We start from the raw sequence: 26,788 nt of genomic DNA, 5'->3' as shown, positions 1-26,788 counted from the left end.
CTACTTCCTTTCGCACCACCTCTTTCATGTTTGGATTTAAGCGGTGTTGTGGTTGTGCTACCGGCTTGAAGTTTTCTTCCATCATAATCTTGTGCATACAATAAGATGGACTTATCCCTTTCAAGTCGGATAATTTCCACCCTATCGCTTCCTTGTTGGCCTTGAGGACCTTTACCAACTTTGTTTCTTCATCGATGGACAAGGAGCTACTAATGATCACCGGTTTTGTACCATCTTTATCAAGAAAAACATATTTCAAATTAGATGGTAAAACATTTAATTCTACCTTGGTGTCATCAACTTTTGCTTCTTCCTTGGATTCTTCTTTCAAATCTTCAAGTATGGCTTGATTAGGAAGAACCTCCTTCAAGGAATCTAGCTCCTTCAAACACTCTTCAATGGCACTTGCTTCGTCTTCATCAATAGCATTGAGTGCGTCCACCAAAGCACTCTCAAGGGGTGTTCTATTGTCCAATTGCTTCCGAGTAGTCAAGATGACTTCATCGGTTGCATCCATTTTGAAACATGCACCCTTGTCTTTCGAGTACTTCAAGGCTTCTCGGATGTTGAAAGTAACCTCTTCATCATTTACCTTGACCTTCATGATATTATCATCAAGATCAATCATCATCTGAGCCGTTTGCATGAAATTCCTTCCCATTAAGATAGGCACATCCTCATCTTCTTCGACATCCATAACCACAAAGTCAACCGAAAAAATAAATTTGTCCACTTTTACAAGAACATCTTCGGCCATACCTAGTGGTTTTGCAAAGGATTTGTCGGCCAATTGCAACATCATCCTAGTCCGCTTTATACAAAGATCACCGACTCTTTTGGCAACGGACAAAGGCATGAGATTGATGCTTGATCCAAGATCAAGTAGTGCTTTACCTACATGTGTTGTGCCAATAGCTACCGGTAGAGTGACTCTTCCCGGATCTTGCTCTTTCTTAGGCAACGTTCTTTGAATAATAGCACTACAATTGGCATCAATTTGGATTGTCTCTTCATCGTTGACTCTTCTTTTCTTGGAAAGGATATCTTTCATGAATTTTGCATAGACCGACATTTGCTCCAAGGCTTCTGAGAATGGTATATCAATTTGCAACTTCTTGAAGAGTTCAAGAAACCTTGCGTATTGCCGCTCTTTGTCTTTCTTCGATGGAGCATGTGGGTATGGTAAGCGTTGAGCCACCACTTGCTTCTCAACTTCTTGTTTCTTCCCTTTATCTTTCCCCACATCTTTATTCTTCCTCTCCATCTCCTCTTGTTCCACTAGATCTTTTTTTTGATTTTTTTCTTTTTCAACTAATTCTTCTTTATTCTTTATATACACTTCCTTCTCTATCTCTACAACATCCTCCTCGAACTTCTCTTTTACCTTCTCATTGACAACTTCATCATCCTTCTCTTCAACAACAATATATACACCTATTTCTTTACCTACTACTCTACCACTCCTTGTAGCAATAGCTTTTGACTGTTATGCCTTGTGATGCTCCTTAGGATTTGGTTGAGTGTTAGCGGTGAAAGTTCCCACTTGCGGAGGACCTTGAGCCATTTGTTGTGCTAACTGACCAACTTGCGTCTCAAGGCCTTTGATGGACGCGTCGGTGTTTTTCTGGTTAGTCATGGACATTTGCATGAATTGCTTCAAGGTTTCTTCGGTGCTTTGGGAATTGTTAGGTTGTTGGGGATTATTTGGTGGTGGGAATTGGTATTGATTATTGAATGGTTGTTGGAATTGAGGGTAAGGTTGTTGGTAGAAGTTTGATTGTGGATATTGGTAGTTATTGTTGTAAGGTGCCCTCCATGGCCTTTGAAAGTTTTGATTGGCCAGATATCTTCCTTGGAAGTTAGAAGTACCCGGATTTTGGGATTGTTGTGAGGTTCCGGCTTGTTATGGTTGGTTAGGTCTTTGTTGGTTTCCCACATAGTTGACCTCTTCCTCTTCAAAAGAACGGGAGCGGGACAATAGCCGGTGGGATGATCCCCCGTACAAAGTCAACAAGTATTGACTTGAGCGGTTCCTCCTTCTTGCTTGAGAGATTCAAGAATTTGTTTTGGCATAGCTCTCATCTCCTTTTGCATAGCTTCTAATTGTTGAGTGAGAAGCTTATTTTGAGCTAAGACCGCATCATTTGCTTCTAGTTCAAGGATACCGGCTTTCCTTTGTTGAGGATTCCGGTTGTGAGAAGATTTTCTTGTGTTGAGAGCCATTTGGTTAATGATTTTGACAGCATCAGCTGGATTTTTCAAAGCAATAGAACCTCCAGCACTTGCATCTAGCATCGTCTTGGACATGTCTTGAAGCCCTTGACGAAAAAGATATAGTTGCATTTGGCTATCAAAACCATGCTTTGGACAATTCCTTAGCAATGATTTATAGCGCTCCCAAGCTTCACAAAGAGACTCACTTTGGCCTTGATCAAAAGTTGTAATTGAAGTTTTAGCCTCAAGATGCTTATCCTCCGGAAAGAATCTTTCTTGAAATGCTTTCTCTAGCTCAACCCAGTTTTCCATCAAAGAAGTTGGTTGATCAATATACCACTCCTTTGCCTTCCCGATCAAAGAATGAGGAAACAATTTCACAAACATACCCTCTTCCTCATCTTCCTTCAAACCAAGTTTCCCGGCGATACCATAGAAGTTGGTTAAATGTCTATATGGATCCTCATGATCCATACCGGTAAACTGGTTATGAGTTATCAAGTTTATCAATCCCGACTTCAGCTCAATTGATTTCGCATTTTGATTTCCAAGATTAGCTAGCCTCCTCGGACTAACCCACATTGGTAGAGCATCATTTTCACCTTCATTAGCCATGACTACTTCTGGTTCACTCCTTGGAGATGATAGTTCAGAAGAGTGTGAAGAACCACCAAGTGAAATAGTATGCACCGAACCGGAAGGAGAAGGAATAAAAAGTAAAGATTCCGGTTGAGCCAGTCTGGCTAATCTCCTAGCTTCCTTTGCTTGCTTCCTAAGTAACCTAGCAGTTTTCTCAATCTCAGGATCAAATTGTAGGTCTTCTTTAGCAACGGTACCTCGCACAAACAAAGTTCACCAAGACTATACCAGATGGTTAGCATAAAAATAATGAATGATATAAGTGTATAAGTATATGCATGAAAGAATTTTGTGCAAAATTGACTTAACATGACAAAATTGTTTCAAAACTTATAACATAAAATACGCTACTCCCCGGCAACGGCGCCATTTTTGATGTAGTTTTTCTACATGTCATATAACTATGTACACGTGAGTATATATAGGATCGTTTTCCACAGGGAGTTGCGTTATATCATAAGCGTTTTCACAATAGTTCACATTAAGGGTTTGGATATAATTTGTTTGTTTGTAACACTATATCCACAATTGACATAAAAGTAAAAACGAGAGGGGATCGAACTATTTCACTTGCGGTATAAGATAACAAACAAGCATAACAGCAGCAATCTCTCGATCGATTAACAGACTCTAGCTTTATAACCAATATTATTACAATCATTTCTACAACATCCTTCGTGTCCAAAGCGACGTCGTTATTTCCAAGTTAGCGTTTAAACATTCGTGTCCAAATCCCTTAAACGATAACAAAGTCGATCGAATAACCTAATCGACCGTGTCCAGCCTGATTAAGTATCCGAAAGCATTAAAATCTTGATTAAAAGTAATTATCAAAGGTTTACAAACTTGTCAAGAGTGATATAACATAAGATAGATTGTTATTCTAGTTCTAGATTCAAGAGTTTGTGTCCAAATCATCTTGAATCTCTTTGAAAGCATTAAGAGCAAGAATAACAACAATATTGAATCATTAAGCTAGAACCTTATATATTAAAAGATCAAAAGATTACATAATAGCTTGGTTGTTACCTCAATACTACAAAGAAGGTGATAGTTACACATAGACATGTAAACTAATGCAAGGAATGAAGGAAAGATGAAGATTCCATGCCAAGATCCTTGATGTCTCAATGAATCTAGGGTTGAATCTACTCCTTAATCACTTGCTTTGTGTTTCTCTCTATGAAATAGCTCTAACCTCTCTCTAGAAATGTATAAAATGTTTTAATGGAATAGTGAATAATGTTAGAGAGAGGGAAAAGTTATATTTAAATGGGCTGAAAACGTGACAACTCGCGTAAGCGAACTACATCTCGCGCAAGCGAATTGCATAAATATCTAGTTCTGACCAATGAAGTCTTGCCACGTAGCCCTTAGCCTTGATGAACTTGCATCTCGCGTAAGCGATCTGAAAGCGATGCATAAGCGAATTCCTAAAATTACTTACGACAATGATCTCGCGTGAGCGACATTAACTCGCGTACGCGAATATGCTTCAATCTTTAAACCGCCTTTGAGTCTGGCTTGAGCGAACTAAAAGCGAGATGAGAAGCGACATGATTAGTTGCTCCCTGGAAATTTCTCGCGTAAGCGACTCATACTCACTTAAGCGAAATGCCAATTTCCATGAGCGATATGAAAGCAAACTGGAAGCGAAATGATAAGGTGCTCCCTGGAACTTTCTCGCGTAAGCGAAATGTTCTCGCTTAAGCGAGTTTTGCTTGGCTTAGAAACTTGAGTTTTGGTCCTTGCTTGTCATTTCCTGCATAAATTGGGTAGAATCAGGCATGTAAAGCATAAATGGTATAAATACACAATTGAAAGCTTTTCCGTAGATAACTTGCATAACAAGTCACTAAAAATGCCTCTTTTAACACAAGAAATATATTACTTTTGAGCACTTATCAGTACCCAACACTTGACGAACTCCAAGAGTAGTAGCAATGAGATTCTTTAAATCATCTGGAGTATTGCGACTATAAAATAATTCTGACTTCTAGAGATTAATGGCTTGCCCCGAAGCTTCTTCATAAGTAGTCAAAATACTTTTCATACAAACAGCCTCACGTTCAGAAGCTCTAAAGAAAAGAAAACAATCGGAGAGACCCACCGATAAGGGAGGAGAGACCTTCAGCACAAATGATGAACAGATAAGTTGAGAGGGGGTCCCTCTTACGGAGGCCGCGTCCTGGAACAATAGGACCCACCGTACTCCATTAACCAAGATCAAGTAGTCAACCGTCTCAACACAAAGCATAATCCAGCTAACCCATCGAGATGAGAAACCCATTTGAATCATGATATCTCGTAGGTAATCCCAATCTAGTCGGTCATATGCTTTGCTAATGTCCAACTTAAGTGCAATATCTCCACTCTTTCCTTTTGCCTTTGCCTTCATATAGTGAACAATTTCAATAGCCACCATTGCATTATCTAAGATAGATCGACCTAGGACAAAAGTTGACTGATTAATATAGATACATTTATCGAGCACCTGCTTGAGCCTATTAGCAAGCACCTTGGCTACAATTTTATACACAGCATTACAGAGAGCAATAGGCCGCCAATCCTTAATTGAAGTTTGAGAATCACCTTTTGGAATAAGAGTAATATTAGTAAAATTGACATGTGGTGGGAAAGCGCCACTTGCTAGCCAATGACAACCTGCCTGATAAACTTCATGACCACAAGTGTCCCAAAAATGTTGATAGAATCCTGGGTTAAAGCCATCCGGCCCTGGACATTTATCTGCTTGCATAGAGAAAGCTGCCTGTTTGAACTCCTCTAAAGTGAAACTTGCAGTCAACATATCATTATCATATCCGGTGATTGAAGTTGGAACCAAATTAATGACACTTGCACGTGAGCTCGGTGAATTTTGGAAGAGATGCATGAAATAATCATGCGCAATGTGCTTTAGACCTTCTTCTGATCGACATTCAAATCCATTCTCATCCTCAAGGTGTTCAATTCTATTTAACTTTTTCCTTGTGGTGGCTGCCTCATGGAAAAACTTCGTATTAAGATCCCTATCACGATACCAAAACGTCTTTTCATGCTATTTCCAAAAAATATCATCTTTGATCAACAATTTATCCAATCTATGTCGTAACATGTTGAAATAACTCAAATTAGAGGCATCCACATGCGAACGAACAGCTTCAAGCTTGCGTTGAGTCTTGCAGATTTCTTGTCTTGTTTTTTGGTTGACATTCAAGCTCCATTTAGAGAGGTCTACAGCGCATTGTTTGAGTTTATGCACTAGAGGACGCTCACCATAACCCTGCCATCTTTGTGAAACAAAAGGTCCAAATTCAGGTTCAACTAACCATGCGTTTTCAAAGCGAAATCGGCGTTGTTCACAATTAGGAGAGGGTTGTGGTGCACAGTCTAGCCAAAGGGGGTAATGATCAGATGAAGTGGTAGTAAGACATTCGAGCTTTGAATTCTGAAATTTATCAAACCAACTATGATTTGCCATTGCTCGATCCAACTTTTGCTCAACAGCTCGAACGGTTCCTAAACTTTTAAGCCAAGTGAAAGCATATCCATCCATATGAAGATCAGCAAGTCCGACATCCAAAATAGCTTGCCTAAAACCTTGAATAAGCCAAGGTTGACGATCTGATCTTCCTTTATTTTCATTAGGTGATAGTATATCATTAAAATCTCCAATAATACACCAAGGAAGCTGAGAAAGATTAGATAATTGACGTAGTAAATTCCAAGACTCTCTCCGCCTTCCTCCTTCAGGCATACCATAGAACCCAGTTAATCTCCACTTGCCCCTTAAAGAATCATCAATCTCCATATCAATATGATTTTGTGAGAAATTAGTGATAGTACAATTTAAATTCTTTTTCCATAAACAAGCCAATCCTCCTCCCCTGCCAATTCTATCCACAGAAAAACAATAGTTGAAGGCCAACATACATTTCAATTCTTTAATTTTATTAGACGTTGTCATTGTTTCAAACAGGATTATTGCATCAGGTTTAAGATTAGGAACCGTACTCGGGCTACCCAAACCCCGACAGTTCTAACATATAACACTCATTATTGTCACTAACATATGCACTTGAATTGGTATAAACTATGCTTGAAGCAAACAAAAGACCGACCAAAAAGACTTATCTAACATACATTAAGCCAGCCATACCATTCCATATAAACCAAATCATCAAAGAACCTTCCAAAAAATAAAAATCAAATAACCAATAGAAAAAACATGAAATCAGAGATTTACAAAATTAACTTGAAATATAGATGAAGAAAGGACCTAATACCTAATTTCTTACCGTCTCCACGTTCCTAAGGCTTTGGTGTTAAGATATTGACAATCGTGTAATTGTGTCATCCAAAGAGATCTCGAACCCCAAAGGTTGATTTTCCTTCTCCTGGGATATTTCTTTGTTTTAATATTTTATAACTCGACAACAAGATCAAGTTCATAAAGCAAAGGAATAAACATGCAATCGATGATTTAAAACATTGATTTGAAATATAAATTAAGAAATTATCTCCTACCTAATTTATTACTATCGCCGCATTCCTAGGGTTTGGCTTAAGAAATTGTAAATGGTGTAATTTAAATTAGTATATGGTTGATAAATATCAAATAACTGTAATAGTTCATTTTAAATTTTAAGCACATGAAGGATTGATTATGATGTTAAGCATGTATAGAAGAAATAAAGAAGGAATATAAAGTGAAATGATTTAGAAACGATTCACCCCTTTACTTAGTGTAGGATTATATGATTATTTATTTTTGTACAAAAAACTTATGACTCCTACTGACCTCCATAATGCTTTATACACCCATATTTAAAATCAATTTTATTAATTTGTTATAAAACTAATGAAGTGAGAACAAGTGAAGAGAAGGAGAGGAAGAGATAGAAGACAGAGAAATATTCTATTATTCTCTTGTGGTGTTCAATTAAGTTACATATGAGCTCTATTTATAGAGAAATTTAATGACTTTAGGAACAAGCATCAATGACTTGGGGAGCAAGCACAATATGGCCCAATAAGCTAATAGTATGACCCAATAACCAATTGTTATATCGACATCCACCTATAATATTCATAACACTCCCCCTTGCAGGTCCATCGAGGATATGCATCATTAAACCCTTACTAGTGAAAAATCCAATGGGAAAAAATTCTAGTGAAGGAAAAAGAGTACAACATCATTTTGTGTGATAATCTGCCTCGTTAAAAACCTTACTAGGAAAACGCAATGGGATACAACCTTGGTTAAGAGAAAAAAGAGTGCAGGACACGTTTATGTCTCCCCCTCATAAAGACAATCGTATATGAGACGAAGAAAATCAAATAATCTTTTATACTAGTTACTCAAAAGCTTTACTTGGCAGTGACTTTGAAGAGAGATCTGATTTATCTCCACAATCTTCTCCAAATTAATAGAGCTTTTGATATTATCTTCATATTGAGTTGTTGAAAGAAGATTCTCCAATTCATTGATTATTTTGTTTCTATAAATCTTGTCTATGTGAATCTCCGATGGAATTGGCTAGCACGGTAATCGGAGAAGTTATGTTCGTGTGGACTGAGCATAGGCATCGCTACGTTGTTTTGCTCGTTATCAGAAACATTTCTACTACAAAGGTTCTTCACTTCAAGAAGTAAACACATAATCCTTAAATTATTTAAGCATGTGTTGATTTGTTATTAATGCTCTAATCAAGATCAATTTCAATGGGATTTATTTCGCTAAGAGGCTCAATAAAATTTTGAAAAACCCCTCTTGAAATCCCTACATTGTGCCTTCAACTTTGGTGTATACACCATTCCTTTCACATTGCAACGTCAATGTTGAATTTTTTAAACTAGATTTATCTATAGATATAGTAAAACTCGCTGTTGCCGCTTGTCGATGAACCCAACCAAGAAAATCATCTCGCTATAGTCATCTTTCCTTTGTTAAAAAAATGAAGCGATGTTTAGTTCATAACTGTGAAGCTTGGTAACACCGGTAGGTACCATATTAGGTTTTTCTTCAACGTGAGCTTAAAAGGGAATTTTGACTTTAAACTTCACATTAACGGTTGGTTTGACATCAACGAAACTTTGCAGGAAGCTTCAATTATGACCGGCTTTGGCTCAACGCCATCATCCACCACATTTTCAACAAATCACTATGTCTATTAAATAAAAAAATAACAAGGAAAAGATATAAATAACTTGTGCAACAAGCTAAGAAAGAAAAAATGGTGCAAAAATTCAAATATTGGGCGCCAACGTGACTTAAGTCATGTTAAGCTAACACCTGCGTGACATAAGTCACGTTGATCTTACACCTACGTAAGTGAACCCACGTTGACCACCAACGTGAACTAACGCCCAACCTGCATCCTAGAAATGACAAACCAAGCTAAAAAGCCACTAAAATCAAAAGAGTTTAGATTTCACGTTACCTGATTTTGACGTTTAATGAGCGTAGAAACTTTCTTCCTTACGATTTGCAATGATTTCAAGTTAAGATTTTGCTCCAAAATTTCGCACTTTTTGGGTTTTTGGATGTGAAGAGAAAAAGAAGATGGATGTTGAAGTGTGGAACTGCTGGATATTTTCCCCAAACAGTGCAACGTACTAACGTGACTTAACTCACGTTGTATGTACCGAACGTGAGTTTGGACATTTCAAGTGGGAGTGAGCAAATTCGTTTGTGAGAAGAGAAATTTTCTTACAAAAAGGACATGGGAAATTCTAAAGATTGCCACCCTACTAGTCTTTTGATACTAGAAAATAGTATATATAAAAGGATGTTCACAAAACCATTACATGAATTGAAACTAAGGATGTACACAAAACCATGACTTAGTATGTTTAATAAAAATAATTGCAAGCGAATTTTTCTTCTCTCAACTTCAAGATGTTGGTAATTATTTATAATTTTTTGTTAAGAAACAACATTATCAAATTTCCCATCTCTTTTTTGGTAAAATCCTTATTTGTATGTAAATCTAAAAATTCCTCTTAGGTGTCTCTCTAAGGTATCATACTAATATATAATCATAGAAATTAACCAAAGCATCAGTAAAGAACTATCACAATGTGAGTATAAATGTTAGAAACTTCACAAAGGATAAATATCAAAACTGATAGATCACTGAATAGCAAAGCACAGTTGAAGTAGTTCATAATAGTACATATTTGAAAACGTCTCGATTTTTCTTGGATTAAAAGAAAATCTTTTCTAATACTGTGAATTCATTATAATAAGTGAGTGGACAATAAACTACTATCATCAAATCCCAATTTTGAAACTTTACAATCAAAATGGCAGTTCCTGTTGCCACAGGATTTTTTCCAATAATCCCAATATCCTGCGATACGCAATTCAATAAAATGTTGTCAAATAGCGGCTATAGCACCGTAGCATGGAGAAATTTGAACCAGTTGCTACTTTCCGCGATTCGCAATTCACAACACTTGATAATGAGCAGCTACCATTAGTTTGCTATATTCTGTAAACATAATAATAATCTCAATCCTCCTCAGTCATGCAAAAATTCAATAATTCAATTGTTATCCATACTGAGTATCAGACGAGCTTTTAACGAACAAGATCCACAAGGAAGAATCACGGATCCTGGTAAAGTATCACCATTGAGTATAGATATACTATTTCCATTTCTCAATAAGGAATACCGCATTTTCTGCAATTCCAACGAGTCGACAGAGAAGTAATCACCACATCGACATTGATAAAACAGCTCTAATGCTTCGTCATCATCTTCAGCTGTGTAAGCTTAAATCTTCTGCAACTTCAGCAGGCAAGGCATCCCGCCTTGATCTTTGCAGCTCCTTATCATATAATAAACAAGAGCTTGAATAGCTTAGAATTTCCCAGGCCTTTTGTACTTTGAGAAATCTCTCTGAAGTTCTTTGATTACTGTTGGTAACTAGCACGAATTTCTTCATAATCTGCATCTTCCTTAACATTGAGAACCTCATAATGAGTTTCCTCAATGTCATGCTTGTCAAGAATCATTTTCACAAGGTTGTCGGCATTCAGCAGAGAAATGTCAGAAACAAGCAAAGAGTCATACTATCACGTAAAAAGCACTAGTCTAGTTACAACTACTCGAACCATATTTCACAAATCCTCTTGTTTGGAACAAATCCTAAAATTCACGAAAATCGTATTTTTAGTTTCATATCATCATCAATAACGAGTGAAGAAAATCTAAAATATCTTAATAAGTGAAGAGTCATAGAAATCAAAATAATAACAATAACAACAAGCTATGCTCTCAAGGCAATTTTTGTTTTTGAATAAGAAAATTTATCATTAATAAGTGAAGAATCATAGCACAAGTTGTGCCAAGATTTCCAACTACAGTGTTCCATACATATTATGTCGGCAAATTATTTAACTAGGGGACAACCTGGTATTGAGTCAGCCCCAAACCCACCCAATAATAGTAGGGAACATCAATCGTGAATGTTTCAACAAGACATCAAAAAATTCAACAATGTTTATCATTGGCACTAACAAACAATACAAACAAGTTCAATCCATCATTCTGCAATGCAAGTTGTGCAAATCACTTTAAAGTGAAAAAAAAATATAAGAAATATCCAATTAACGGTATTTATTACAAAACCATAAAATATGAAAGTTCATAGTACATCTAATCACCAAACATTTTAAAATAAATTGTTATGAAGTCTCAATAGCAAACATGCACTACAAATCCATATCGTAGCTGTAAATTAGGACAATAATCACAACTTCATGTTGTCAATAGCTGACTCCAATTGACAAATCTCAGTCTCCTCATTCACAAGCTTCACTTCTGCTTGATGTTTGAGTTGTTTGATCGGCTTGTATGGTCCCTACAATAAGCCAAATAAACATTAGGAGACATAATCAAATTGCAAGAAATAGTTCATATGATTCCACAATGCAAAAGTTAAGCATATGATATGTAACTACAACTTAGAGTGATTTTGATGGGAGGTATAAACACAACACAAGAAAACATATCATAGTACTAAACCAAATAAAAAAAATTACGATAAATAAATTTGGTACCTTCAATTTAATATTATTTATTGCAAATTTCATTATCTCGTCTCCGACAATCAACCTCAGCTGCCGAACGAAATCATCACGGGTAATCTTCTTTGACTACACAAGTACGATATGATACATTAGAGATATTTTATCATTTAAGACATATGCATTTCTTGGATCTACTTTACATACCATAAATTGTTCATAATGGCGAATGATTTGAAACATGATATTGTGAGGAACTATGTTTCTGACGGCACCTACAAGCACACGCAAAGGTATCCATGGGGATCTTGGTATTCTTCGTGTGTTTGCAGGAACACTAGTTTGTGCCAAAACTTCATTCAGATGTGCAACATATCGGGTAGCCTGCTTTTGCTTCAGATTGTCTGCTGCTCCATCCAATACCTTGGTGGGTTTTGCGTCCATTTCTATCTACTCGATGACTATAAATATGCATACATCCAAATATAAAAGCTTAGTTGCAACAGTTAAATATAACTATAGATCTTAAGCAACAAGAATGTCTGGCAGTCCTGAGATGTTTAAAAGATTTGAGAATGTTGAACTGGTATAAAGGATCATGTGCTCATCGTGATAATATAATGTTGACATAATAATAAAGATAAATATATATCAATAAGAGAATTCCTTGTAGAGCAAAACAAATAACTAGAAACAATTGCACAAGCAAAACATTGCAATAATACAACTAAAAGATAAATGAATACTCCCTCCTACCCAAATTATAAGTCACCTTGGAAATTTCACATAAATTATTTAATGTTGTATCAAGAAAAGAAAAAATGAGTCATTTTACAAAAATATTCTTCGTTAATGGTATGAGCAAGATAAATGAAAGAGTTGGAAAAAGATTGAGTAATAAATAATAAAGGCATAAACGAAAAATAAGTATTAATGTTTCATTTCATATTGTAAAACGACATAATTTGGGACAAACATATTTAGCTAGAATGACATATAATTTGGGACGGAGGGAGTATAACATTAAAACATATTTTAAAGGTTACTTCTACATTATATTGTTGCATGTACTAGAAAATTTATCAATATGCCGAATGTGGACATTTATGCTATTCAATTCTACACAAAAAGTCCAAGTAATAAACTCATAATCATAAACTATATTGTAGCGGCCTTTGATGGCACCAACTTTCCAACAAAACAAAATTATCTCTACAACTTTTCATATGCTCTCAAAAAAGGCTTCAAAATAAACATCTCATGACTGATTTAATTTTCATTAAAATGACGAATCTTAACTCATTATTCATAAAAAAAAATGTGTAGAAAAAGTTTTAAAAAATGATTAGGAATAACATAGCAACAAACTTACACTTACTAAAGGTTAAAACTAAAGAATAAAAGCAGAAACACTACAACTAAACATCAAGAAATTAGAAGAAAAAACATAAACAAATTAAAAAATGACCCTAAATTGACAATAATAACACAAAAAAATGTGTCTTCCCAACGTTGAATACATTGTACATGCTCTTCGAGAGACAACTTTTCTCCTAGTAAAAAAATTTAACAATATAAGAAGATCATAACTTTTTTCACCATGTCCCTTGAGGTTATAACATCCAGCTCTTATTAGTGAGCTAACACCTCTTGGACAACAAGGCCTGGTATTCACCATTCTCAACTAAAGAAATTGTATCACCAAACTACAACATTTTCCCCAAAATTATTTTTTTTTTAAATTGACTCCCAAAGGCAAAATCAGAGTATAAAACTAATGAAAAACAAAAACAAAATTCAAATACCAAGGAAAAAAAACTAACTTAGTCAACCCATCAATTACAAACTCAATCGAACACAAACAAGCAAAAGCAAACTAAATTACAATATTCAAATTTAAAGTAAAAAAAATAAAAAAGCAAGAAACAGAGAAAAGACTATGTAATTATACCTGAGTGCAGTAACACACAACAAAAGAAAGACCAACGCAATTACGTAATAAGTTTTAACTTTGAAACTGTGTATCTAATTGAAGGAGTAAGGGTCTTATTTATACTAAATTCTAACCCAAAAACAAAAACAATAAACCAACCCATTAAGTGAATTAAGTATCTCGCTGACACACCTAAAAAGATAAACATTAACAACAGAGTTTTTGCTTAGTAAGCATTAGCTAATTATTCATTGTATTTATTTTCTTTCTCGACAATTCACAAATCTACTTTATCCTTATGGAATGCACTAATATTATATCTTTAACTTGATTTTCAAATGTTTGTTAAATCATAAAATATTTTCTACTATTGTGAAATCCAAGTATGGATGTCTGTTAAAATTTTCAGATTTGTTACTTAAATTAAATTGATTTTCAAATGTTTGTTAAATCATAAATATTTTCTACTATTGTGAAATCCAAGTATGGATGTTTGTTAAAATTTTCAGATTTGTTACTTAAATATAATATATTATCTGTTATGGTAATAAATTTTTAAATAACATTAAAATATAAAGGTTACATTGAAAATTATTGTTTGGACAAATTTTTTTTTTTTTTTTGCATGATAGTGTTAATTAGATTTTTACTAGCATCCATTAAAATACAATATCACCTTCAATATTGTTTAAAAAATAGTTATCCTCAAATTCTTTAAAATTTACTACCATAACAATTTATCATTATTTTAAAGTAACAAGAATTTGTCCCCGTGAGCTTAGCTCAGTTTGTAAGGACAATGCATAATGTATGCAAGGTCCGGGTTCGAATCCCGGACACCACCAAAAAAAAAGTAACAAGAATTCAAAAATTCCTACAAATAATCATCCATAAATTTACCATTAAAATAAAAAATATATATATGAATTGACAAACCATTCAAATATCAAATTAAAAATAGAAAAAAGTGTATTCTAGAAGGATAAAAGAGATATGAATATTGGGGAAGAAGAAAACTATTACAAACAATAATAATTATCATATTATTATAAATGCTCGACTTTAATTATAATTATTTATAAAGTCAGTTATATGGTTAATTGTGATTTGCTTAAAGGGTAACATTTTTTTTATTTGGTATTACGTCTGTATGGCGGTTCGATGTGTAGTGTATGTGGTGTGTTGTATTGTTTTAAAAATTGTTCTAAAACTCATATTTTAGCTCCTTTGTGACCTTATCATCATTTGTAAGTCATGTAAAAGCTAATATGATTTGTATAGTAGAGAAAGTCATAAAGAGTTAAAATGTAAATTTTATCTAAATGTATTGGCTAAAATATAATATAGACCAGTTAATAATTTTAGCTCCTCTATTATATTTTAACAAGACCAATTATCTAGCTAGAACAAAATAATATTGTGTTAGAACTCAAATTGGTTTCTCAAATAGAAGCAAAAATATGAATTTTAGCTATATGAAACTAATTAGTTTCGTATAAACATAATATCCTAATTTTATAGTTAAAAAGGTGGTAATAAGCCAAATAATGGTTGTTAGGCACCTGACAAATGTCATGATTTTGATAAACTCGTTATTATACCAAACATGTACGGAGTATTATAAAGACACTTGAAATTATTATTTTTACGGTAAACAATTTTGATCGCACAAATTGAAAGTGAGTTTGACATTCTACATTTTTTATGAAGTCAATTTTGAATGCACAATTACCACTTGTGAATGGGACGATTGTGATTGGGAATTTGTGGATGCAAGTATAAGTAGACTATTTGTTTTGTATTGAACAAATCTTTAGAATGTTTTATAATTACTATTTATTTTGAGTATTTTTCATCAAATTTCTTTGTATATTTCTTGAGATTTTGTTTAATCTTATGAATTCCTAAACTCTTTAATTGGATAATGGAATTTTGTTTTATTTTTATGAAACTCTTAAACTTTAATATCACTTGTTTATCAACAATAATTCTAACTGTGTTTAGATTATTTTTCTTTCATCAGTTGAATGAAACTAATTTTGTCTATTTATTATATGATTTTGATTGTGTTCTTTTTGGAATTTGTTTGGGTTGGTTTCAACTATTGTACTTGCAAAAGTACAATAATCACAATTAGGGTTTGTATTATATTGGTCATGCCCTGAGAAGGCTATCAGGGGTTGTATTTATAGCCCTCTATGAGCCTAATTTATGGTTACTTAGGCAATAAGTAACAAGGGTATTTAGATATTTAGGGCATATTCTAGAGACTTTGTAACATCCAGCTCGTCGGTATTGGGATATTACCAGTCAAACGTGCCAGAGAACAAATGTTCATGGAAAGTGAGTATGACGGAGAATGTTTATCAAACGATATCAGTCAAGTATGGGTTTAAGTATCAGTGTCAGGCTAAACACAATTAAGGCGAAGGGCAAAGTGGTAAAAAGCCATGAGGGCTATTTAAGGCCACAAGGGCCATTTTTCCTTCATTTTCCAAACACTTTCTCTCTCTAGGTTTGAAACAAGAGTTTGTCTCCTCCTTCTCTCAACAACATCGCCCCTCCCTTCTCTAAATCATCTATCATCCCAAGTTTTATGCAATTAGTGATCAAGCATGAGTATTGGTAGGTTAGCAAACAAGAATCAAATGGAAGAAAGGATTAAAGCTTGGTTTGGTTGAAAGGGCTAAGCACCATGGATGAATGAAAGCTAGGGTTGAACTTGGGGAGCTTGGAGCTTGAAGAAATCACAGAAACATGTTAGGTGAGTTCTATAGATATAGTTTACCCACCCTTGAGTTGTGAAAATTCTTGTGAGAATTATGAATTATGTTAAGTTTAGAAAAGTATGATTTTAGTACCCTTGTCATTGATCTTGTTATGTTTATGTTAAAGTTGCCATGAAAGATGTTTTATAATGTTATATGAGTTGCTGGATGTTCATAGTGCGTTGCAGGATCGAATTGGATGAGTTTTGGGTCAAAATTGCAAAATTTGCACCACAGACCCGAAGAAATTCGCTATTAGCTAAATATTTTGCTAATAGCAAAATTTCCAGAACCTGCCCAGATGAAAGTTGCTATTAGCTAAATATTTCGCTAATAGCTAAATTTCCAAAACCTGCCCAGGTCTCTGCCCAGGCCAACTTCCTTTTGGCTTGTTAGCTCATTTTAGGGCCGGTGGTGCATTCCAAAGCCTTTCTTTCATCGATTTACAACCTTATAACCCCAAAACAACATCTAATCAATGCACATAACATCAAACAATTCTTGAAATGAAAATCATGGCCAAATTAACATATGCATCAAGAATGGCATAAGAGTGTTTAAGCATGAATGTTCAGGTAGCAATGAACTAAGAAAGGGAATGAATGTAGAGCCTCGACATAGCTAGTCGAGAACTAGAATGTTAAGCATGAAACTTATGTATGTTAAGACGTGAAGCGATTAGTGTATTCTTTTCGCACATGAATAAGAATGACTATGCAAGGATGTTAAGCCGTTGATTGATAAGTTAATCTCTCCACTATGAATAAGTATGAACATGAATGAACAAGTATGTAGTTTACCATTAATCGGATCGATCAAGGATCTGAGGTAAATGAGAAAGCATGTATAGGTTTAACATTTCATGAATGTATAAGACCAATACTATAATGAATGATGTATGTGCCATGTCTCTTGTGATCCATTCAAGGTTGGGATCTCAAGGGTATCTCACCATGGGAACGGGATAAGCTCCGCAAGGGGGGCCGCATGTCACTGAGTAAGCAAGATGTAGGTTTCGTGGGAACGGGATAAGCTCCGCAAGGGGGGCCCACACGTCACTGAGGGAGTCTGATGTACCTTAGCTAGGTTTTCATCGGTAATGTATGGGATTGTACTCGGGGTTACTCCACCCGGGGGCTCTCCGTAAAATGAATCAAGATAATGATTGTTTGTTCAACGCTAACCTAATGAATGAATGTATGAATGAATGCATGAATATGACTATGTATGATACGATATGACCATATTTATGATATGATGCAAGACATGTGCAGGTTATGCAACAGAGGAAGTTATGAATGCTATACCGATGACGGTCTTAGGTTTCCCTGATCGTCCAGTTTAGGATCGTGTCATGTATAAGCATGTTAAGTTTTGATGTGTTTAGCGTATCTTGAGTTAGCGGTCCTAGGATCCCTTGACCGCCATGACACGTATGATGTAAGTAAGACCTATGACAAGTTAAGAAGAACCTATGACGGATCTAGTATGCACGATCGTCTAGGTAAGCATGACCACACACGTATAATCAACCGTCAGGTTGTATTGTAGAGACGTGGTGATCGTAGGTTCCCCCGAGGTTACCTATAGCCTAGGATTAGGTAGAACTCACTGAGACATTATGTCTCATCCCAATCCTTATTTGTTTCAGATAAACAGGATGGTATTGCAAGCTTGTAGCCATATGGATATTTCAGTAAGTGCTCGTTCGTACCTGTGGCAGGATGTCATGGACCTTTAAGGATGTTTTTACTATGTATAGGCGAGTCGTATTGTAAAGTTGTTTCTATGAACGTGATTTGTTGTATATATTATTCATTCGAAGTTTTATTGCTGTAAATTTTAATGTATCCAGTACTAAAGATAACGCACATACTAAACTTTCTAGATACGTTTAGTATGGGTGTTACAGACTTCTAGAAGCGGATAAAGGCGGCGCCCTTGGGAGGAAGCGCCTTGAGCCTTAGAGCCCTTATGGAGGGCATTGAGGCGTGCGAGAGGGTCTGAAAGCCCTTCTGGAGGTCTTTTAGGTCTTTAGGAATATACTGACGGTCCACAGCCCCCCAAGCACGACTAATCTCAAAGGTCGAGAATGGTTAGGATAACTCCGCGTTTTATCTTCTGGCGCTTAATGGCGGAACCGTTGCTTTCTACATTTCATTATGGCGTGCTGTTTGTTGAGTTTTTCCTTTTGTTTGATCTCGCCTTTGGCAGGTTTGTTTGCCTTCCAAACTTGATTTATCTAAAATATAACTTTACTTCCAAACTTCCAAAATAAAGGAGTCTTAATCATACTGAATCATATTTAATATTTACTCTTTGTCTTCCTCTTATTTGCCTATATTTTTTGCTCCCCTTCCTCTTCATTCTCCTACTAAATTGGAAATATCTTATTCAATTTTACTCTTTTTTGTTCTCCTACTAACTCATGACTATCTCGTCCATTAACTTACCATGCTCCTATTAAATCTGAACTAACTCTCTCACTCCATTATTCTCTATGTCTTTACTTCCTCCTATGAAGTTGGAACTAAGTTTTCTGCTCAATTTTATTCTTCTACGTGTGTCTCGCGCTATTTAATCTATTATTTCTGTTTTTACTAAGCAGTGAGTTCAATTTGCAAAGTAAATGGTACATGAAAGGGGTTTCCAGGAAAGAGTGGTGGGTCACTTGGATCTCTTAAATACCAAGACTTTCCTCGCAAAAATCCTTCATATGTGACCTTTCAACAATACTACACTTTACTTACCATGAAATAAGGGAATTGGTAATAACATGGCAGCAGCAATTACACTCGTCACTAGAGGACTTTACTTCGAAATAGAGTGATAAAACAATGGCAGAGGCAATCAAAATAAAATAACACTTCTGAATACTTAATAGATTTTGATAAGAATAAAGGTTATGAAACTTATCTTATAATATGGCACCAACAAATTGCATATGAAATTAATACGCATAATGGAATTAAAGCAACGACAGTTATGGCAGCGTGCGTGCAAAGAATAAATAAATCAAAAACTAAAACTTGCGATTTAAAAGAATACGGCTGCTAGGGTTTGGAGTTTCATCGCCTCGACGGCGTCATGATCGGAGGATTCGGTCATGGCGATGAGAGAGTGAGAAAAGATTTCTAAATCGCGGTGAGAAATGCAATTTAGAGTATGTTTGTTGTTGGTTGATGTTTCTAAATCACAGCTGGAGGCTACGATTCAGAGTTTTGGTTTAGGGTTCCCAAAACACAATTTGCAATTCAGAAACATGATCAAGGTTAGTTTTACCTCTACCCACAGACGGCTCCAATTGTACTTGCAAAAGTACAATAATCGTAATTAGGGTTTGTATTGTATTGGTCATGCCTTGAGAAGGCTCTCAAGGGTTGCATTTATAGCCCTCTATGGGCCTGATTTATGGTTACTTAGGCAATAAGTAACAAGGGTATTTACTGTACTTGCAAAAGTACAATACTCGTAATTAGACTTTGTATTGTATTGGTCATTCCTTGAGAAGGCTCTCAAGGGTTGTATTTATAGCCCTCTATGGGCATGATTTATGGTTACTTAGGCAATAAGTAACAAGGGTATTTAGGGCGTATTCTAGAGACTTCTAGAAGCGGATAGAGGCAGCGCCCTGGGGATGACACGCCTTGAGCCTTAAGGCCCTTCTGGAGGGCACTGACGCCTACGAGAGGGTCTAAAAGCCCTTCTGGAGGTCTTTAGGAATATATTGACGGTCCAACTATGTATGTCTACACTTATTTAGAATTTGATTATGATTTAAATCAAGAAAAAGAATGCTCAAGTTGACTTCAAACATCTATTAAATAGATTGCTAGTGATAGATATTTGCTAGCTCTATGATTAATTGACTTAAATAATTAAAACAAGAATATCACTAATGAATATGCCGCTCAAAATGGATTGAAAAACGTTTGGTTAGAGAGTGATTCGACGAGTGCTTTGATGGTTTTCAAAAACCGGTCGTAGGTACCTGTCACGCTCCGAAACCGTTGGCACAAGGCTTGTAACCAAGGGATTCAAGTTATCACTTCACACATCTTCAGGGAAGGAAACTGTTGCGCTGATTTGTTAGCTAATATAGGTCATTCACTTCAGGGAACGGTTTGGTTCTATGTGTTGCCTCAGCCTATGCATATTGACTTCTTTTTGGACCGGAGTGGGATTCCTCGTTCTAGGTTTTTTCCTCTCTTTTAAATAAAATTTTTCTTTGAGATTGGCGACATAGGATGGGGGTTCTTCAAGGTGTCAACCTAGTTGGGATGTCGTTGCTTCCCCTTGATACCTACCCAATCTACTGGCTTAGCAATATATATATATATATATATATATATATATATATATATATATATATATATATATATGTATGTATGTATGTATGTATATATATATACACACACACACACATACATATTATACTCATGTAGTCTTCACATGTATATTAAATATGTATTTTAGATAGTGACATTTACAACAACAAAAATTGGTCAAAATCATCTTCGTTTCTAAAAAAAAATACAACAAAGATAAATACAAATTTGAAAACGTCTCGATTTTTCTTGGATTAAAAGAAAATCTTTTCTAATACTGTGAATTCATTATAATAAGTGAGTGGACAATAAACTACTATCATCAAATCCCAATTTTGAAACTTTACAATCAAAATGGCAGTTCCTGTTGCCACAGGATTTTTTCCAATAATCCCAATATCCTGCGATACGCAATTCAATAAAATGTTGTCAAATAGCGGCTATAGCACCGTAGCATGGAGAAATTTGAACCAGTTGCTACTTTCCGCGATTCGCAATTCACAACACTTGATAATGAGCAGCTACCATTAGTTTGCTATATTCTGTAAACATAATAATAATCTCAATTCTCCTCAGTCATGCAAAAATTCAATAATTCAATTGTTATCCATACTGAGTATCAGACGAGCTTTTAACGAACAAGATTCACAAGGAAGAATCACGGATCCTGGTAAAGTATCACCATTGAGTATAGATATACTATTTCCATTTCTCAATAAGGAATACCGCATTTTCTGCAATTCCAACGAGTCGACAGAGAAGTAATCACCACATCGACATTGATAAAACAGCTCTAATGCTTCGTCATCATCTTCAGCTGTGTAAGCTTAAATCTTCTGCAACTTCAGCAGGCAAGGCATCCCGCCTTGATCTTTGCAGCTCCTTATCATATAATAAACAAGAGCTTGAATAGCTTAGAATTTCCCAGGCCTTTTGTACTTTGAGAAATCTCTCTGAAGTTCTTTGATTACTGTTGGTAACTAGCACGAATTTCTTCATAATCTGCATCTTCCTTAACATTGAGAACCTCATAATGAGTTTCCTCAATGTCATGCTTGTCAAGAATCATTTTCACAAGGTTGTCGGCATTCAGCAGAGAAATGTCAGAAACAAGCAAAGAGTCATACTATCACGTAAAAAGCACTAGTCTAGTTACAACTACTCGAACCATATTTCACAAATCCTCTTGTTTGGAACAAATCCTAAAATTCACGAAAATCGTATTTTTAGTTTCATATCATCATCAATAACGAGTGAAGAAAATCTAAAATATCTTAATAAGTGAAGAGTCATAGAAATCAAAATAATAACAATAACAACAAGCTATGCTCTCAAGGCAATTTTTGTTTTTGAATAAGAAAATTTATCATTAATAAGTGAAGAATCATAGCACAAGTTGTGCCAAGATTTCCAACTACAGTGTTCCATACATATTATGTCGGCAAATTATTTAACTAGGGGACAACCTGGTATTGAGTCAGCCCCAAACCCACCCAATAATAGTAGGGAACATCAATCGTGAATGTTTCAACAAGACATCAAAAAATTCAACAATGTTTATCATTGGCACTAACAAACAATACAAACAAGTTCAATCCATCATTCTGCAATGCAAGTTGTGCAAATCACTTTAAAGTGAAAAAAAAATATAAGAAATATCCAATTAACGGTATTTATTACAAAACCATAAAATATGAAAGTTCATAGTACATCTAATCACCAAACATTTTAAAATAAATTGTTATGAAGTCTCAATAGCAAACATGCACTACAAATCCATATCGAAGCTGTAAATTAGGACAATAATCACAACTTCATGTTGTCAATAGCTGACTCCAATTGACAAATCTCAGTCTCCTCATTCACAAGCTTCACTTCTGCTTGATGTTTGAGTTGTTTGATCGGCTTGTATGGTCCCTACAATAAGCCAAATAAACATTAGGAGACATAATCAAATTGCAAGAAATAGTTCATATGATTCCACAATGCAAAAGTTAAGCATATGATATGTAACTACAACTTAGAGTGATTTTGATGGGAGGTATAAACACAACACAAGAAAACATATCATAGTACTAAACCAAATAAAAAAATTACGATAAATAAATTTGGTACCTTCAATTTAATATTATTTATTGCAAATTTCATTATCTCGTCTCCGACAATCAACCTCAGCTGCCGAACGAAATCATCACGGGTAATCTTCTTTGACTACACAAGTACGATATGATACATTAGAGATATTTTATCATTTAAGACATATGCATTTCTTGGATCTACTTTACATACCATAAATTGTTCATAATGGCGAATGATTTGAAACATGATATTGTGAGGAACTATGTTTCTGACGGCACCTACAAGCACACGCAAAGGTATCCATGGGGATCTTGGTATTCTTCGTGTGTTTGCAGGAACACTAGTTTGTGCCAAAACTTCATTCAGATGTGCAACATATCGGGTAGCCTGCTTTTGCTTCAGATTGTCTGCTGCTCCATCCAATACCTTGGTGGGTTTTGCGTCCATTTCTATCTACTCGATGACTATAAATATGCATACATCCAAATATAAAAGCTTAGTTGCAACAGTTAAATATAACTATAGATCTTAAGCAACAAGAATGTCTGGCAGTCCTGAGATGTTTAAAAGATTTGAGAATGTTGAACTGGTATAAAGGATCATGTGCTCATCGTGATAATATAATGTTGACATAATAATAAAGATAAATATATATCAATAAGAGAATTCCTTGTAGAGCAAAACAAATAACTAGAAACAATTGCACAAGCAAAACATTGCAATAATACAACTAAAAGATAAATGAATACTCCCTCCTACCCAAATTATAAGTCACCTTGGAAATTTCACATAAATTATTTAATGTTGTATCAAGAAAAGAAAAAATGAGTCATTTTACAAAAATATTCTTCGTTAATGGTATGAGCAAGATAAATGAAAGAGTTGGAAAAAGATTGAGTAATAAATAATAAAGGCATAAACGAAAAATAAGTATTAATGTTTCATTTCATATTGTAAAACGACATAATTTGGGACAAACATATTTAGCTAGAATGACATATAATTTGGGACGGAGGGAGTATAACATTAAAACATATTTTAAAGGTTACTTCTACATTATATTGTTGCATGTACTAGAAAATTTATCAATATGCCGAATGTGGACATTTATGCTATTCAATTCTACACAAAAAGTCCAAGTAATAAACTCATAATCATAAACTATATTGTAGCGGCCTTTGATGGCACCAACTTTCCAACAAAACAAAATTATCTCTACAACTTTTCATATGCTCTCAAAAAAGGCTTCAAAATAAACATCTCATGACTGATTTAATTTTCATTAAAATGACGAATCTTAACTCATTATTCATAAAAAAAAATGTGTAGAAAAAGTTTTAAAAAATGATTAGGAATAACATAGCAACAAACTTACACTTACTAAAGGTTAAAACTAAAGAATAAAAGCAGAAACACTACAACTAAACATCAAGAAATTAGAAGAAAAAACATAAACAAATTAAAAAATGACCCTAAATTGACAATAATAACACAAAAAAATGTGTCTTCCCAACGTTGAATACATTGTACATGCTCTTCGAGAGACAACTTTTCTCCTAGTAAAAAAATTTAACAATATAAGAAGATCATAACTTTTTTCACCATGTCCCTTGAGGTTATAACATCCAGCTCTTATTAGTGAGCTAACACCTCTTGGACAACAAGGCCTGGTATTCACCATTCTCAACTAAAGAAATTGTATCACCAAACTACAACATTTTCCCCAAAATTATTTTTTTTTTAAATTGACTCCCAAAGGCAAAATCAGAGTATAAAACTAATGAAAAACAAAAAAAAAATTCAAATACCAAGGAAAAAAAACTAACTTAGTCAACCCATCAATTACAAACTCAATCGAACACAAACAAGCAAAAGCAAACTAAATTACAATATTCAAATTTAAAGTAAAAAAAATAAAAAAGCAAGAAACAGAGAAAAGACTATGTAATTATACCTGAGTGCAGTAACACACAACAAAAGAAAGACCAACGCAATTACGTAATAAGTTTTAACTTTGAAACTGTGTATCTAATTGAAGGAGTAAGGGTCTTATTTATACTAAATTCTAACCCAAAAACAAAAACAATAAACCAACCCATTAAGTGAATTAAGTATCTCGCTGACACACCTAAAAAGATAAACATTAACAACAGAGTTTTTGCTTAGTAAGCATTAGCTAATTATTCATTGTATTTATTTTCTTTCTCGACAATTCACAAATCTACTTTATCCTTATGGAATGCACTAATATTATATCTTTAACTTGATTTTCAAATGTTTGTTAAATCATAAAATATTTTCTACTATTGTGAAATCCAAGTATGGATGTCTGTTAAAATTTTCAGATTTGTTACTTAAATTAAATTGATTTTCAAATGTTTGTTAAATCATAAATATTTTCTACTATTGTGAAATCCAAGTATGGATGTTTGTTAAAATTTTCAGATTTGTTACTTAAATATAATATATTATCTGTTATGGTAATAAATTTTTAAATAACATTAAAATATAAAGGTTACATTGAAAATTATTGTTTGGACAAATTTTTTTTTTTTTTTTGCATGATAGTGTTAATTAGATTTTTACTAGCATCCATTAAAATACAATATCACCTTCAATATTGTTTAAAAAATAGTTATCCTCAAATTCTTTAAAATTTACTACCATAACAATTTATCATTATTTTAAAGTAACAAGAATTTGTCCCCGTGAGCTTAGCTCAGTTTGTAAGGACAATGCATAATGTATGCAAGGTCCGGGTTCGAATCCCGGACACCACCAAAAAAAAAGTAACAAGAATTCAAAAATTCCTACAAATAATCATCCATAAATTTACCATTAAAATAAAAAAAATATATATGAATTGACAAACCATTCAAATATCAAATTAAAAATAGAAAAAAGTGTATTCTAGAAGGATAAAAGAGATATGAATATTGGGGAAGAAGAAAACTATTACAAACAATAATAATTATCATATTATTATAAATGCTCGACTTTAATTATAATTATTTATAAAGTCAGTTATATGGTTAATTGTGATTTGCTTAAAGGGTAACATTTTTTTTATTTGGTATTACGTCTGTATGGCGGTTCGATGTGTAGTGTATGTGGTGTGTTGTATTGTTTTAAAAATTGTTCTAAAACTCATATTTTAGCTCCTTTGTGACCTTATCATCATTTGTAAGTCATGTAAAAGCTAATATGATTTGTATAGTAGAGAAAGTCATAAAGAGTTAAAATGTAAATTTTATCTAAATGTATTGGCTAAAATATAATATAGACCAGTTAATAATTTTAGCTCCTCTATTATATTTTAACAAGACCAATTATCTAGCTAGAACAAAATAATATTGTGTTAGAACTCAAATTGGTTTCTCAAATAGAAGCAAAAATATGAATTTTAGCTATATGAAACTAATTAGTTTCGTATAAACATAATATCCTAATTTTATAGTTAAAAAGGTGGTAATAAGCCAAATAATGGTTGTTAGGCACCTGACAAATGTCATGATTTTGATAAACTCGTTATTATACCAAACATGTACGGAGTATTATAAAGACACTTGAAATTATTATTTTTACGGTAAACAATTTTGATCGCACAAATTGAAAGTGAGTTTGACATTCTACATTTTTTATGAAGTCAATTTTGAATGCACAATTACCACTTGTGAATGGGACGATTGTGATTGGGAATTTGTGGATGCAAGTATAAGTAGACTATTTGTTTTGTATTGAACAAATCTTTAGAATGTTTTATAATTACTATTTATTTTGAGTATTTTTC

The 26,788-nt window shown here is 34.1% G+C and overlaps 2 pseudogenes; both read right to left on the bottom strand.

Moving 5' to 3' along the window:
* Positions 1 to 10,074: 10,074 nt before the first annotated feature.
* On the bottom strand, positions 10,075 to 10,902 carry LOC146935057 (uncharacterized; annotated as a pseudogene).
* A 10,284-nt stretch (positions 10,903 to 21,186) lies between these two features.
* LOC146935056 (uncharacterized) lies at positions 21,187 to 21,988 on the bottom strand (annotated as a pseudogene).
* Positions 21,989 to 26,788: the final 4,800 nt, after the last annotated feature.

Source organism: Medicago sativa, chromosome 3 (genome assembly GCF_051527215.1).
Source record: "Medicago sativa cultivar Bolivia chromosome 3, Bolivia_mono, whole genome shotgun sequence".
NCBI lineage: Eukaryota > Viridiplantae > Streptophyta > Magnoliopsida > Fabales > Fabaceae > Medicago > Medicago sativa.
The sequence above is the reverse complement of the archived record's forward strand: the minus strand, read 5'-3'. Positions and strand labels throughout refer to the sequence as shown.